Source organism: Hylobates moloch, unplaced genomic scaffold (genome assembly GCF_009828535.3).
Source record: "Hylobates moloch isolate HMO894 unplaced genomic scaffold, HMol_V3 SCAFFOLD_1, whole genome shotgun sequence".
Taxonomy (NCBI): domain Eukaryota; kingdom Metazoa; phylum Chordata; class Mammalia; order Primates; family Hylobatidae; genus Hylobates; species Hylobates moloch.
In genome coordinates, this window is record NW_026652276.1 from 23,883,473 (window position 1) to 23,900,334 (window position 16,862).

Genomic DNA, 16,862 nt, shown 5'->3' on the forward strand with positions numbered 1-16,862 from the left:
CCGGCAGCCGCTCCCCTCCGTCCCCTCCCTCTCTCCCTCTCTCCTTCCCTCCGTCCCTCCTTCCCTCCTTCCCTCCCGAGCGCGGATTGCGGGCTGGGGTGGGAGGAGATTTCGCGGAGTTTCCATTTCATACCTCGCGGCTAAAACTTTCTTTCTGTGTCTCGCCCTCTTGCAGTCTGCAGCTTCTCCTGTCATCGGAAATGCCAGGCCAAGGTAAGGGGCCGCGGGCTGGCGGGCCCGGGAGGACTTGGGACAGGCCTGGCTCGGGGTCCCAGACTGGAGCGGGGGCGCCGGCGGGGCGGGGGCGGTGCCCGGGGCGTCCCTCCTCCTCTCTTTGTTTATGCAAAGCGCCTGGGCCTGGGAGCGGGCGCAGGTCAAGGTGAAGGCGAAGGCCCGGGGGCGGGGGCAGGGGCGGGCTGGGGAGTCGGGGGATCTGGGTGGGGGGCGCGGCGCGCAATCTGGGCGGTTACTGGGGGTGGCTGGTGGGGACCGAGCACCCAGGGAGCGGCCTTTGAAGGTGTTTCTGCTAGTTCTCAAGGGGGAGAGGGAAAGGGGGAGGGGATCCATTTCAATTACCCCGGGCCGCGCAGAGCCCCAGTTGGCCCAATGTGGCCAACCTAGAAAACCTCAGTGTCCACAGCCACAGGACCCCGAGGGCGGGAGAAGCGGGTGGGTGGGATAAGTGGAGAATGAGGTCGGAGGTCAGGATTGGCTGGTCTGGAACCGCCTGAGAGACTGTCCCTTCCTCTTTATTGGCCAGGTCTCCTTTTGGTCCTCAGTTTCCCCATGAGTATTTTCTGGCTGGTCTTGATGGGAGAGGGAAACTGAGGCAAGACTGGAGGGATTGCTGGGCCCTGGTTGGCCAGGCTGGCTCAGCCCCGATGTATCCACTGAGGTTTGGACACAGGAGTCATATATTAGCTTCTTGGAATAACAGGGGATGGGGGATTGGCACCAAGTTGGATTATGAGTTTGGGAAGGAAATGGTTCTGTCCAATGGGCTCAGCTCTGCCTAGGGGTAGAAATGGCGTTCCTTGCCTTTCACTTGTAGCCAATGTCTGCACCTTCTGCCATTGTTGCTTGTAACCCTCCCTGCCCTTTCACTCCCTACGTTTGCTCTTCATATTTGACCTTTCAAGGAGTTCAGGGAGTAGAAGAAGATGCTTCCAAAAGAAGCATTCATTGAGCAGTTGAGGACCTGTATCTGGTGCATCTCATGTTTTGCTTCTTATTAGCTGGGTGGCCTTGGGCAAGTTATGTACCTCTCTGAGCCTCTGTTTCATCCTCAAGGATATGGGAATAAGAAGCCTACCTCATAAAGTTGTTGTGAGAATTCAATGAGATAATGTATGTGAAGTGCCCAGCCCAGTGCCTGGTACAGGGTGGGTGCTCAAAAATGTCGTGACTGTTGCTCAGCTACTGGGAGCTTGGAGGGACAAGTGTTACCTTGGGGAAGGGGTGCTGTTGGATCAAGCAGGTCTGGGAGGAATCTTCCTCCAAAGAAACTTTACTTAAGCCAAGCACACACCTTGCTGGAGGGTGTCTCCATCTGTAGACTCCAGCTTGGAATACTCCCCTTGCAGAGGTGCAGAGGGCCTGGCTTGCAGCAGGTACCTCCATGCAGTGAGTTTTCTGCCCCTTCCCTTGTCTTCTGCTTTCCTGTGGCCTCCCTCAGCCTTTTCTCCCCTGGATGGAGAGTACGTTTCTGCTTCTCCTTCCACCTCCCTCCTTGTTCTGTTTATCCAGAGCAGAGTTTTTTTGCCTTAAACTCCAGAACTTTCCAGTTTTCTTGCTCCTCCCCAGTCTACCTCTTCGTACTGCCCTTCCTGCAACCTTTTCTCTTAATAGCAATGGACATTTGTACAGTGCTTTGGGTCTTAGACAGCATTTCACATGCATTATCAGACTTTGTTCTTTTAATTCCTTTAGAGAATAAAACATTGGCCAAAAGATCCTGTTGTTTTACAGATGAGGAAACTGAGGTGCCCCACGTTGAGTGACTTCCCCAAGGTGTCCCAGTGTAATTCTTCACCTGCTCTCTGTCCCTGGGCCTTTGTGCTTCCTTCTCCTCATCCCTCACTGCCTACTGGCATGCATTTCTGCATCCTTGCCTGCCATTCCTCCTTTTGCTTTCCATCTCTTGACAGCAGCAGGATACATTTAGGAAGGATAAGGGGATAAACTTCCGGGCAGTGAAGGGTCTGATTAGGGGAGATGGGTGGCCCAGAGAGGCCCAGAAAGAGATGACAGATGGCCCCTTGTCATGCAGTAGCCTTGTGCATGGGAACAGGCAAATGCCAGAGATGACTTTTTGGGGGCATAGTCTACCTGAGGAGTCTCTCACATGTGCTGGGGACTCAGAATGCACCAGGCTGCTGCAGTCCTGCTCTGCCCTGCCCAAGGAGGCCAACTAAGTGGGGGAGAGGGTAGACTGGCAGGGCAGCAACCAGGCAGACAGATGGGCTTTGTATAGGAGTTTCCTCTATAGGGAATGGGACCCACTGGTGGTGAGCGCTCCACCCAGCTGGTGGGTCTGTCTCTGAAACCAGAGCTCTTACTGCCCCCCTGCCTTTTCCTCCTGCTGGGAAGGGCAGCGGGAGCCACAGAGCCACAGCAGAGCTCTACACTGTGGATTTTATAGCCTCATCAACTTGGAGGTCATCTTGTCCATCCCCTGCTTCTAGGCAGGATTCATTAATGAATGTTTAGTAATCTCCTTCCACAGGCCAAATGATGTTCTAAGTGAACAGATAGAAAAGGTCTTGGCCCTCATGGGTCTTGCAGTCTAATAGGGGAGACAGGCACTAAATAGGAAAGCAAGTTTGGAAGGGAATGAGCTGGAGCAGTGGGTTAGAGAATTCTGCTAAGGTAGCCCAGAAAGACTCCTTGGAGGAAGAGTCATGTGAAGTGGGACCCAGATGATGATGTAGGGGAGGAGAAAGAGCAGGTGCAAAGGCCCTGAGGTGAGAGGAGCTTGTTACGCTTGAAAGAGGGCTGGAGAGTAGTGAGTGCTGGGGAGTTTGGGCCTGAGGGACCCGATTGGATTTGCACTCTGAGAAGGCCACTGTGGCCTTGAGCAGGCACCAGGGTGGGAGTAGGGACATGGGCCAAGAGGCTGCTGATGTTGCCCACTTGAGAGAGCCTGGTGGCTTAGTCCATGGTGCTTGCCAGAAAGGCAGCGAGGAGCGGCTGGGTCTGGGATGCCTTCTGAGGGAGAGCTGGAGCCTCGCTGAGCCATCGGATTTTGGGCATGAGAGCGGGAGTGGGCTTAAAGATGACTCCCAGATTTGGGTGCACATGCTTTCACTTACTGAGAGAGACGAGGTGTGTGAGAAATTTCTAGGAAAGATGGCTCCAGGGTTTCGGCTTTGCTTGGTCTCCTTTTCACAGTCCCCCCATGCACTTGGGGTTTCTTGCTGATGTTGGTCCTCTCCTATTCAGCCTGCTGTAGTCACTCCTCTGGCAAGTGGCTGGTTCCTAATGCCTTCACACGCCACCCTCACTGTTCCTGCAGCACGAAGCGATGGTTCTGACAGGGGCTGTGTTATGTATACAGAGTGATATGGTGTCATAAATGGCCCCTAGATTTAGTAGCTTAAAATAGCATCAAACGCTTATTATCTCATAATAATAAATGTTTTGGGGGGTCAGGATGTTGGGGGTGGCTTAGCTGACTGGTTCTGGCTAGGGGTCTCTCATGGGGTTGCAGCCGAGATGTTGGCTGGGGCTGCAGTCTTCTCAAGACCTGACTGGGGCTGGAGGATCATTTTCCAAGGTGGTTCTGTCATGTGGCTATGAGGTTGGGGTTGGCTGTTGCTGGGTAGCCTCAGTTTCTCACCACACGGACCTCTCCATAGGGCTGCTTGAGTGTCCTTACAACATGGTGGCTGGTTTCCCAAGAGTGAATGAATGATTCAAGAGAGAGCAAGGCAGAACTCACAATGTCTTTTATACACTAACCTTGGAAGACACACTGTTATTTCTACAATATCCTATTGGTTACATAGGTCAGCCTTATTCAATGTGGAAAGAACCTACATAAGGGCTTGAATACCATGAGGCAAGAATCAGTGGGGGCTGTCTTGGAGGGTGACACTACAGATGCCCAGAGACAGGGCAATGCTGACCTGGCAGCTAAGAGGCTGTGGGAGTGTTGGGAAGGGCAGGGTACAGGAATCAGACATACTTGGGTTTGAACTCTACCCCTGCTGCCTTCTAGATATGTGAGCTGGGTTGCAGAGGATTAAATGCACATTGGCATATAGTAGGCACCTTTCTCCTTTCTTGGAACGATAGTCAAAGCCTGGAAAGGATCCCAGATATTCTGTGCCCAGCTCTCTGACACTTGGACATGCTTGAGAGAAAATGCTCCTGCTGGTAGAGGTAGAACCTCGGTGCCAGCTCATAGTCAATGTTATCTATGTGTTCATTGCCCGTTGGAAGATTGAGAGCTAGCTTCCACCTCAGCTTCCCGAATAGTACCTAGTCCATAGTAGGAGTGCCAATAAAGGGATAAAAGGATAGAATAAAGGAATTTTGAGAAACAAGTCCTTCTTTTCTGGGGAGAAGCCGAGGGGATGGAGGAAAGCAGGAGAGAAGTAGCAGCAAAATCACTTTAAATACCCCTCCCAAAAGCCTTCCTATCTTCTGACACAGAGGGTGCTCCACATAATAATTATAATCACATTCCTTTTTCTAATTGGGGTGTAATTCACACTCTCAATTATAGAAAACTCAAACGTACATCCTGATAGATTGGTACGTACATGAGAACCAGATCACGATCTAGAACATTCCCAGCACCCAAAATGCAACCCTTATGTTCCTTCAAATCAATATACCCCAAAGGTAATTGCTATCTTTATCTGTATCATCAGAGATTAGTTTTGCCTGTTCTTGAATGTTCATCGAAATGGAATCACACAGTATGTTTGCTTTTGTGTCTGGCATATTTCACTCAGCATTATGTCTGGGAGGCTTGTCGTGTTCTTGCGGGCTGCAGGAGCTCATTCTTTTTAATTGCTATGTTGTATTCCATTATGTGAAGAAACCACAATGTATTTATCCATTCCACTGTTGATTGCCATTTGGGTTCTTTCCAGTTTGGGACTGTTAGGAGCAGACCTGCCATGAACCCTAAGTCACCTCTGTCTACACAGAACTTTGTAATCTACAACATGTTTTCCCTCGTCTTTGCAGTTCTGTGAGGTGGGCAGGGCTCACGGTGGCCCCATTGTACAGATCTAACATCCAGGCCCCATGACGGTGCCCAACTTGGCTAATGGCACCTTGGCATAGGGGCCTTCGATGTGATTCTGGTCTGCTCTGGGTTAAATGGGCAGGGAGCAGGTGAGGAGAGAGAACAAGAGTGAAAGCATCAGACACTGGAGAGAGGAGCCTGGGTCAGAGCCAGGAATCTTACTGTAGTTCGTGGAAACCCCATTCTCCAGCCCTCCCACTACATCTCCTGAAGGAAGCAAATTCCTAGTCTCCCTTAGTTCCCACTCTTACCCCTCATTGGGGCCCTTATCTGTCCCCAGTTGTTTCTCTCCTGTGAGGATTTAAAATGAATGGCCCAGGACTTGTCTTCCAATTTTTTTTTTTTTTCAGAGACAGGATCTCACTCTGTTGCCCGGGGCAGAGTGCAGTGGTGTGGTCGTGATTCACTGCAGCCTCGATTTCATGGGCTCAAGCCATCCTCAGTCCTCCCACCTCAGCCTCCCGAGTCCGAGCTGGGACTGTGGTGTGTGCCACCACACCTGGCTAATTTTCTTTTCACTTTTTGTAGAGACAGGGTCTCGCCATGTTGCTCAGGCTGGTCTTGAACTCCTGGGCTCAAGTGATCTGGCCGCCTTGGCCTCCCTAAGTGCTGAGATTACAGGCATGAGCCATCACACCCTGCTTGCCTTCCACTTTTATGTTAGCACATGTGCTGTGTGTATACAGCAGCTTTTCTTCCATTTTGCTTTTCTCTTCTGTCCCCTGCTATATGACTCCATAACTTTCAAATAACTTTTATTTATGTATTTATTATTTTAAGTAAACTTTTAACTTTAGAATAGTCTTAGGTTTACAGAAAAGTTGCAAAGGATAGTACAGAAAGTTCCTGTGTGGCAAGCACCCAGTTTCCCCTAGCCCCTGGATACATTTTGAAAAATGCTTTCCTCCCTGCTGATCCTCACTCCTTGTTTTGAAATAGCAGTTTCAGTTGACAACAGCAGCGTCTTCCAGCCAAATACTCTTTGTCCGCTGCAGGTCAAACAAGAGTTCAGTGAAAGGACCAGGCAGCTGCTGGGCAGGCAGATGGCCCAGGCTTCAGCCTCTTGGGCGGCTCTTTCTTACCCACTGGCTTCCTTCCTTAGCTCTCTGTTACCTCTTTACAGGCCCCGTACCTTTCCTGTCCCAAGTACCAACTGAGGCGGAGGGAGGAGCCTGCAGCAACAACTTGGTCTCCTCCCCTGTACCAAAAGGACTTAAATCTCATCCTTTAAGCTTGAAAGGAAAGGAAATCCCATAATTAACCCCCACCTTTCAGTCTCATTGCACATTATCTTTCCTGCTAGTCTTGTAAACACACCTGCAGCCTTCTTTTACAGTTGGGTTGGAGGCTTGTATTCTCCGGCTACCAGAAATACCTGAGTGGGAGGAGGTTCATGGCCCCAGGACCATCGATGGCTCTGAGCCTAGTGGAGTGTTTAAGCTCTTTGACTTTGGAGACAGACTTAAGTTTAAATCCCTGCTGCATCAATAACTGGCTGTGTGATCTTGGGCAAGTTACTGAACCTCTCTGAGCCCCACCTTCCTCATCTGTAACATGGTGATTCTAGTAGTACTTACCTTGTAGAGCTCTTGTGAGTGCTGGGAATGGTAAACCTACTAAAATGCTAAGCTCAAAACTCAGTCGTTAAAAAGTTGCTAATATGTATTTATTATTTTGTATTCCTCTGGCCTTTTCCTACTTCCTGTAAGGTGGAGAGAATCTGAGAGATCAACAAAGCTTTCTGAGGGCAGTGGTGTGAAGACTAGATAGACACTGCTTTTGTTTTTCCTTCTTTTCTCTCTATTATCAAGGAAGAGTGAGGAAATTCTATAGGCAAATATAGTATGTCTTTTGCTTGTTTGACTGCCAAATGGCCCCTGAGATCTCTAGCAGTGGTTTGAAGTCTTGTCTGCACATTAGAATCACCTGGGTGCTTTAAGAAAACCGATATCTGTATTCTACTCCCTGGAGATTCTGATTTAATTAGTTTTGGCTATGACCTGACCTGGGCATTGGGATTTTTAAAAGTGGTAACCTGTGGTGGGAATGTAAAATGGTACAGCCGCTCTAGAAACAGTTTGGCCATTTCTTATAAAATTCAACATACACTTGCTGTATGACCTAGAAATTCCACTCCAAGATATTTATCCGAGAGAAGTAAACACATGTCTGTAAAAAGACTTGTTCACAAATATTCATAGCAGCTTTATTTCCAATAGCCCCAAACTGGAACGAACCTTTATGTTCAATGACAGGTAAATGGATAAAGAAATTGCGATGTCATAGTACAGTGGGATACTACACTGCAATAAAAAGGAATGATCTATGCGCAACAGTGTGGATGAACCTCTAAAACATCATGCTGAGTGAAAGAAGCCAGACACAAAAAGGGCACATACTGGGCGATTCCCTTTTAATGCAATTTGGAAAAGACAAATTGCTAGTGACGGAGCAGATTAGTAGTTACCTGGAGTTGGGAGTGGTAGGGAGATTGGCTGCAAAGGTGTGTGAAGGAACGTCCTTGGGGGATGGAAATGTTCTCTATCTGGATTGTGGTAATTACGCATGCACCTGTCAAAACCTGTTGAACTCTATTCTTAAAAGGGATGCAAATTTTATTGTATGTAAATTATATCTTAATAAAATTTATTTTAATAACATTTCCCATGTGCACTTCCTTTGCAGCCACATTTGAGAACCGTTGGTCTACAGCTTCTGGAGACAAAGCTCTGTCTTCTTGGCAAGTGCTAGCACAATACCATGTATTTAATAGTGCTTCCTGGGGTTGAGGGCTTTCTTTCCCATTTTTTTAAACAACTTTATTGAGGTATAACTAATTCACATACCATACAATACTCCCATTTAAAGTGTACAATTCAGTGATTTTTTTGGTATCATCACAGAGTCGTGTGGCCGTTGCTACAGTCAATTTTAGATTTTCGGCAGCTCGGGAAGAAACCCTGTACCCTTTAGCTTGAACCCCTAATCCCTCTATCTCTCCCCCACCCTACCCTAACAATCAGTAGCCACTAATCTTCCTGTCCCTATATATTTGCCGATTCTGATGATTTCATAGCTGTGGTCTTCAGGACTGGCTCTTTTTCTTTGCATAATGTTTTCAAGGTACTTCTATGCTGTAGCTCCCTTTTTATGGTTGAGTAATATTCCATTGTATGAGTGTATCCCATGTTGTTTTTCCATTCATCAGTTGGTGGACATTGGGGTTGTTTCACTTTTTGGTTATTATGACTAATGTTGCCATGAGGATTCATGTACAAGTTTTTGTGTGAACATCTGTTTTCATTTCTCTTGGGTGTGTGTAGTTGGGAGTGGAATTGTGGAGTCATAGGGTAACTCTATGTTTAACGTTTTGAGGAGCTGCTCAGCTGCTTTACACAATAGCTTATATTGGCTTTCTAGGGCTGTCCTAAAAAAGTGTCACAAACTACGTGACTTAAAACAACAGAAATGTATTGTCTCACAGTTCCGGAGCCTAGAAGTCAAATATCAAGGTGTTGGCAGGGCTGTGCTCCCTCTGAAACCTGCAGGGGCCCTTCCTTGCCTCTTTCCAGCTTCTGGAGGTCTCCAGCGATCTTTGGTGTTCCTTGGCTTGTAGGTGCATCACTCATCCTCTGTCTTCACGTGGTGGCCTCCCTGTGTCCTCACATCATCTTCCCTCTGTGTCTGTGTGTCCAAATATTTTTTCTATCAGGAACTGTCATAGTTGGTTAAGGCCCATCCTCATGACCCCATTTTAGAGCTTGATTACATCTGTAAAGACCCTACTTCCAAAAAGGTGCTGGGGGTTAGGACTTCAGCACATCTTTTGTGAGGGATATAATTCAACCCATAACATAGCTGTGCCATTTTACATTCTTGCCAGCAATATGTGAAGGTTCCAATTTTTCCACATCCTTGTCAACATTTGTTATTATCTGACTTTTTGATTGTAGCCATTCTAGTGGATGTCAAGTGGTATCTCGTCGTGGTTTTGATTTGATTCCCCTGATGACTAATGATGTTGAGTGTCTTTTCATGTGTTTATTGATTATTTGTGTATCTTTTTTGGAGAAATGTTTATTGACATTGTTCATTTAAAAAATTGGGTTATTTGTCTTTTATTATTGAGTTGTAAAAGTTCTTTATATGTTCAGGATACAAATTCCTTTTCAAATATATGATCTGAATTTTTTTTTCCATTCTCTGGTTGTCTTAAAAGCCAGTTTTCAATTTAGATGAAATCTAGTTTATTTTTTCTTTAGTGGCTTGTGCTTTTGCTTTCATATCTAAGAATTTATTGCCAAATCCAAGGTCACAAAGATTTACCCCTGTTTTCTTCTGAGAGTTTACAGTTTTGGCTCTTATATTTAGATCTTTTATCCATTTTGAGTTAATTTTTATATATGGTGTGAAGTAAGGTAAATGCTGTTTTGCATGTGGTTATCCATTTGTTCCAGCACTATTTGGTGAAAAGATCATTCTTTCCCCACTGAATGATCTTGGCATAATTTGTATTAAGTTTCAAAATTGGGAAGTGTGAATTCTCTGACTTTATTCTTTTTCAAGGTTGTCTTGGCTATTCTGTGTCTCTTAAAGAGATTTTAGGATCAGCCTGTCAATTTCTACAAATAAGCCAGTTGGAATTCTGATAGGGTTCACACTGACTCTGTGGGACAATTGGGGGAGTATTGCCATCTTAACAATTTTGAGGCTGGGAGTGGTGGCTCATGCCTGTAATCCCAGCACTTTGGGAGGCCGAGGTGAGTGGATCACTTGAAGTAGGTAAGGAGTTCGAGACCAGCCTGACCAACATGGTGAAACCCCATCTCTACTAAAAATACAAAAATTAGCCAGGCATGGTGGTGCACAGCTGTAATCCCAGCTACTCAGGAGGCTGAGGTAGGAAGATCTCTTGAACCTGGGAGGCGGAGGTTGCAGTGAGCTGAGATTGCTCCACTGCACTCCAGCCTGGGTGACAGAGTTTGACTTTGGTCAAAACAAGAAACCAAAAACACCAAAAAATTTTTGAGTTTTCTGATTCATGAGTATGAGATATGTTTATATTTATTTATATCTTCTTTAATTTATTTCAATGATATTTTGTAATTTTAAGAGTATATATTTTTTACTTCTTTTGTGAAGTTTTTCTTTAGTATTTTGTTCTTTTTGATGCAGTTTTAAATGGAGTTGTTCTTAATTTCATTTTTAGGTCGTTCATTGTCAGTATATAAAAATATAATTGATTTTTTGTAGTGATTATTTATCTTACAATCATCACTATTTATTAGTTCCAATAGTTTTTAAGGGATTCCTTAGGATTTTCTACATACAAGATGATGTCCTCTGTGAATATAGTTTTAGTTTTTCCTTTCCAACCGGGATGCTTTTTATTTCACTTTTTGCCTAATTATCCTGACTGGAAACTTCAGTACAATGTTACTAGAAGTGGCAAGAGCAGAAATCGTTGTCTAGTTCCTGAACTTAGGAGGAAACAATCCAATATTTCACCACTAAGCATGATATTAGCTGTGGGTTTTTCATAGATGCCCTTCATCAGGTTGAGGAAGTTTCCTTCTATTCCTAGTTTGTTGAATGTTTTTAAAATCATGAAATGGTGTTGGATTTTGTCAAATTCTTTTAATGATGATCATGTGGTTTTTGTTTTTTTAGTCTATTGATACAGTATATTACATCAATTGATTTTCAGATGTTAAAACCACCTTTCATTCCTGGGATAAGTCCCGTTTGGTCATGGTGTATAATTCTCCTTCTTAAATGTTTCTGGATTCACTTTGCTAGCATTTTCTTGAGGATTTTTGCATCTATATCCGAAAGAGATATTGGATGGTAGTTTTCTTTTTCCTGTGATATCTTTGTTTGGTTTTGGCCTCATAGAATGATTTGAGAGGTGTTTGTTTGTCTTCTATGCTTTGGAAGAATTTGTAAAGAATTGACATTGATTCTTCTTTAAAAGTTTGTGGATAACATTTAAACCTGTGAAGCCATCTGGACCTGGGCTTTTCTTTGCATGTAGTTTTTTGATTGCCAGTTCAATTTCTTTATTTATTATAGGTCTATTCAGATTTCTAATTTCTTCTTGAGTCAGTTTTGGTAGTTTATGCCTTTCTAGGAATTTGTCTATTTTATCTTAGTTATCTGATATATTCATGATAATTCTTTTTATTTCTGAAAGGTTGGTAGTAATGTCCCCTCTTTCATTTGTGATTTGAGTAATTTGAGTCTTCTTTCTTTGAATCTTAATCAATCTAGCTGAAGTTTTGCCAATTTCGTTGATCGTTTCAAAGAATTTACCTTCTTACTTTTCCTTATAGCCACTGTTTTTTTTTATATTTATTTATTTATTTATTTATTTTTGAGATCAAGTCTTGCTCTGTCGCCCAGGCTGGAGTGCAGTGGCTTGATCTCGGCTCACTACAAGCTCCGCCTCCTGGGTTCATGCCATTCTCCTGCCTCAGCCTCCCAAGTAGCTGGGACTGCAGGTGCCCGCCACCAAGCCTGCTTATTTTTTTGTATTTTTAGTAGAGATGGGGTTTCACCGTGTTAGCCAGGATGATCTCGATCTCCTGACCTCGTGATCCGCCCACCTCGGCCTCCCAAAGTGCTGGGATTACAGGCGTGAGTCACCGCACCCGGCCTATAGCCACTGTTTATTAAGTATCCCCTGCATGGTGACTACGTGACACTCTTCTCATTTAATCCTTGAAACACCACACATAAAGCAGATGTGATTGTTCACACTGTCAAATGGGCCATTGAAGGGAAAGTCTTAACACCAGTTATGCAACCAGCAGGCAGTGACGTGGGCTTCCTGCTCGGGTCTGAGAGTCTGGCTCTAATGTCTGATGGATTTCAGTACAGCAAGGGACCTTTCTTGTTCCACACTCAGTCTCTACTCCCCACAGCTGTGACTTCATGATTTTCTGACTTTATCATTGCTTAGGGGAGAGCGATGGGTCAGTGTTCCCTTGTGCTGTTCAGTGAGCCTCAGCATCGCTTGGTGAGCCTGTTCAGCATACTCCTGCCCTGTCAAGTTTGGCTCAGTGCATCTGGGGTTAGACCTAGGGATCTGCATTATTTTCCAACATCTGATGCTGGGGTCCCTGGCAGCACTTGAGGAGCCCGTGTTTGCCCCTGGAAATGCCTCTTCAACTTGACTGGATGCAGGCCCTGGGGAAGTTACTGCTTCCCCTGGTCTCTGTTCTTCTGGCTTCAGCTTTGCTGGGGATGGGTTCAAGGATGAGGTAGGTTTTGGGGGAGAAGCTACTTCCTCTTGCTTTATAACAATTTTGCAAGAAGCTTTAACTTCCCCTGACATCTTTGAGTCTCTCTCCCTCTCTCTCTCTCCTTACACATGCGCGCGCGGTCACACACACACACACACACACACACACATGCACACACACGCAGCCTGCTCCCCATAGCAGGGAGGGGCAAGGCTGGGGGTGAAGAGACACTGAGCTGTGACTGGCTTCTCATTTTCCTGGAATGTGGCTCCCCAAAGGTCTCATATTTTTCAGCGTTTCTGACTCTGGGGCTGTGTAAACATCACACAGAGTTTGCTGCATCGGAGAGACCAGAGGAGTTACAGAGGGGGAGGGTAGGAGCCCAGAGCAGAGAGAAGGGCAAATGGGAGATGGAGGATGGAGAGGGAGAGAGGAGAGGAAAGTCCTGGGGTCCTGGTGGAACAGGATGCTGGATGAAGTGTGCTAGAGGGAACAAAGACCAGTGGAATCCCACGGAGCAGGTGAGGGATCTAGGAGGGTGGGGTTCGTGGTGTGGTGCCAGGGGAGGGCAGAAGGTCCAGTTCAGGTTAGGATCTCTGTTGGTGAGGTGGGAAGAGACCCCTGGTCCACACCAGCTACCCTGGCTGCTTCTGGCTTCTAGCTCGGGGGGTCTGTGGTGCCCGTCGAGCTGGCTAATCAGGGAGAGCGAGGCTTTTGCTGGTAGATGGCCGCCTCCCGGGGTGTGGTAAGCCTGGCAGCGGGGAGTGGCAGCTCCTTGCCTCCTGGGGCTCCACCTTGGCTGAGAGAACCTGCTGGTTATGGAGGAGGCCCAGGATGCCTTATGAGAACCTAGCATTCTCTGCTGCTGGGCTCTGCCTGGAGGCTCAGACTCAGTTGTAGTTCTCTGAGCCTCCCAAGCCACTGACCTAGAACTACCCGCTTCCTGAGCCTGGACAGCAGGAGAGGTGGCCTGGTGCATGCAGTTGGAGTCACTGTGGCCTCCGGCTTAGGAGGCTCTTGACTCTGCTATTTACATGAACCTTGTTGTATCAGGCAAGTCACTCCCACTCTGCAATCAGGTTTCCTCAGCTATATAAAAATTGTGACATTGATATCTTGCTGATATCTTTCTGACCTTGCAAGGTTGGTGGGAGGATTAGAGAGAATGTAGGTAAAATCCTGGCATGTGATAGGCTTTTGCTCAATAGATAACTCTTGTTCTATTCTTCTGAGATCCTAGGATAATAAAGAGCTAAGTGCCCCAGAAATAACAAACAGCTAACTGCCCCAGAAATCCACCAGCCAGCAGGCCAGGGCAGCTCCACGGAATGACTGTGGTTTGTGCTCCCTTACCCTGTTCCAATGGATTCCTCTGCCTGCAGCCACCTGCTAGCCCTGCGTACCCCCCTCCCCCGCAGTTGTTTATCTCTGCTCCGCCCTGCCAAGGACCTTTGACACCCCTGCTCCCTCTCTCTGGGGGTTCTGGCTCCTGGCTGATGAGTGACTTGGCCAATGCCCCTTGCAGCGGGCAGGTGGGTGGGATGTTAGCGGGGGGCCATTAGGAGGAGAGGGGTGTATGTGTCTTGGGGCACATCAGAACACAAAGCGAGTCACAGATTAACCCCCTGGCCTGTTTCCTCTGGCGCTGGCCCGGCGCACCCAAGAGAGGGTGTCCAGGGGTGTCTGGGTTCAGACTAGGTCCTGTTCAAGGAAGCAGGGGAGGAAGGTCACTCATGGGTCACATATGGTTGGAGGAGCAGCAGGAAAGCCCTGGAGCCCTCGTCTGCATACAGAACTCACACTGGCTTGAATTCCACATCAGTGCACAGCTTCCAAAACTCCTATATCCTAGCACACACAGGATCTATTTAATCTAATCCTCACAGCAACACTACAAGATAGGTATTAATATAATCGCTAGGGCACAGAGGAGGAAACGCCTCAGATGGTTGAGCAGTGCACTCACCCAGCCAGTAAGCTGGTGGAACCAGGACCGGGGACTTGAGCCCAGGCTTAGGGAGAGGCTTGGGAAGAGAATCTGAGCTGAGTGCCAAGTCTGACTTTTCTTCTTCAACACTCACTATCTCTGACACTGGGCAAGTTGCACAGCCTCTTTGTGACTTGAGTTGTAATAGTCATAAACATAGTTCTTGCTTCATAAGATGATTGTAAGAATTAAATGCATACAAAGTGCTTAGAGCAATAGATAAATGCTAGCAATTATGATCAACACCCCTCTGTGAATAAAGTCTGGGGACCGAGGCTGCAGTTGGGTTGGGTGGAGGAAGTGAGTGTAGACTGGCTCATCATGTTTTGCTTTACTGAGGCCTCCTGACCTCCAGGGAAGACAACTTGAAGTTCTCCACTGGACCGGCCATCTTACGAGATGGTGAGCTCTCAGTAGCTGTCTTACATTGTGGGGAGGAAGGTTGGACTGGAAAAAGTCAAAGTCTCATGTTTTAAGATTTGGGGCCTGGGGAGTCAGAGCTGATTTTTAAGAAATTTTACTACACCCAACTAATTTTTTTTTTTTTTGTATTTTTTAGTAGAGATGGGGTTTCACCATGTTGCCCAGGCTGGTCTTAAACTCCTGAGCTCAGGCAATCTTCCCACCTAGGCCTTCCAAAGTGCTAGGATTAGAGGTGTGAGTCACTGAGCCTGGCCTTTTTTTTTTTTTTTTTCCAGTAGATGTACATATTTTCATGGCTCACATGATAAGTTAATACAGTCATATAATTTGTAAAGATCAAATCAGTGTAATTGGGATATCCATCAACTTAAATGTTTATCTTTTCTTTGTGCTAGAAACACTAGAATTATTCTTATATAGCTATTTGGAAATATACATTAGAGCTGATTTGTTTCCTGCCTCCCCTGCTTATAGCTGAGTAGCCTTGGGCCATTTTCTGAAGTGCGCAGGTTCTCAGCTTCCTAGTCCATAAGCTGGGGTCATGAGTCCTGCCTGCAGTCTTGTGGTGAGGATTAGATGAGCTAGGTATGGAGAGTGCTTTTCTGCTTCCGGTGCATGATAGCCAGTGACCTGTGATAGCTGTGGTGTGGTGGCAGTGGCATGGTTATTGTCATTAGATGCAGTCTGGCTCTCTCCAGGTGATGACCCCGTGCCGGAGCACCTGTGCCAGTTCTCCCTGGGTCAGCTCTGTTTGTGGTACCCCCTGGGTGGTCTGCATTCTTCCTCCTCTGCCCTCTTAGTCTGAGCATCCCTTGTCTGATTCCTGGGGGTATCTTGGGACCTCTCAGGTTGAACTCCTCTCCCCTTCCAAGGACTTAATTCTTGAACTATCCTCCGACTTTCATCTGACCCTTATCTGTGCCTTTCTTAGGACCCAAGTTTTTGTTTTGTTACTTATATTTTGAGATGATTAAACTTACAGAAAATTTGCAAAAATAGTACAGAGAGTTTCCTTATATCCTTCACCCAACTCCCCCTAATGCTGACATCTTACATAACCATGCACGGTTATCAAAACCAGGACATTCACATTGATCTGACGTTAATCTGAGGATTGTAGTAGAATTTGGCCAGTGTTCCCACCACTGCCCTTTTTCTGATCTAGGATCCAATCTAGGATCCCACATTGCATGTGGTCATCGTGTCTCCTGAGTCTCCTCCTATCTGGGACGGTTCCTCTGTCTTTCTTTGTTGCTGCTGAGTTTGGCACTTTTGGAGAGTCCTGGTTAGTTATTTTGAAGAATGTCCCTCAATTTGGGTGTGTTTGATTTTCTCTTTCCATCATTCTTTCTACATTTACTAATTTGAATTCTACTATAAAGAATGGTGCCTTATCCCCAATTCACTTATTTATTCCATTATTTATTTGTCAGTATGGACACCTTGACATTTACTTTATGGATCATAAACTCATATGATCGTTTTTTTTTCTTGGATCCAATTGATCTAGCCATGACCAGTGGGAGCTCCTTGTGTTGGTAGGACCCATGGTTCTTGACTTTTTTTTTCTTTTCGAGATGGAGTTTCACTCTTGTTGCCTACGCTGGAGTGCAATGGCACGATCTCGGCTCACTGCAACCTCTGCCTCCTGGGTTCAAGCGATTCTCCTGCCTCAGCCTCCCAAGTAGGTGGGATTATAGGCATGTGCCACCACACCCAGCTAATTTTGTATTTTTAGTAGAGATGGGGTTTCTCCATGTTGGTCAGGCTGGTCTCGAACTCCCAACCTCCGGTGATCCACCCGCCTCGGCATCCCAAAGTGCTGGGACTACAGGCGTGAGCCACCGCACCCAGCCCCGTTCTTGACTTCTCTTATCTGCTCATTTTATTCATCAGGGTTCTCCAGAGAAACAGAACCCATATTAAGAAATTTATTGTAAGGAATTGG

At 46.3% G+C, this 16,862-nt stretch overlaps 1 protein-coding gene across 2 annotated transcripts in view; it reads left to right on the forward strand.

Annotated features, from left to right (window-relative positions):
• The window catches only part of TNS1 (tensin 1), a 214,892-nt gene that overhangs the window by 31,425 nt on the left and 166,605 nt on the right, over window positions 1-16,862 (forward strand). For both annotated transcript variants that reach the window (XM_058438388.1, XM_032754548.2), the window contains one exon: window positions 176-213. The gene's annotated coding sequence lies outside the window, so the exon portion shown is untranslated. The remainder of the gene's footprint in view (window positions 1-175; window positions 214-16,862) is intronic.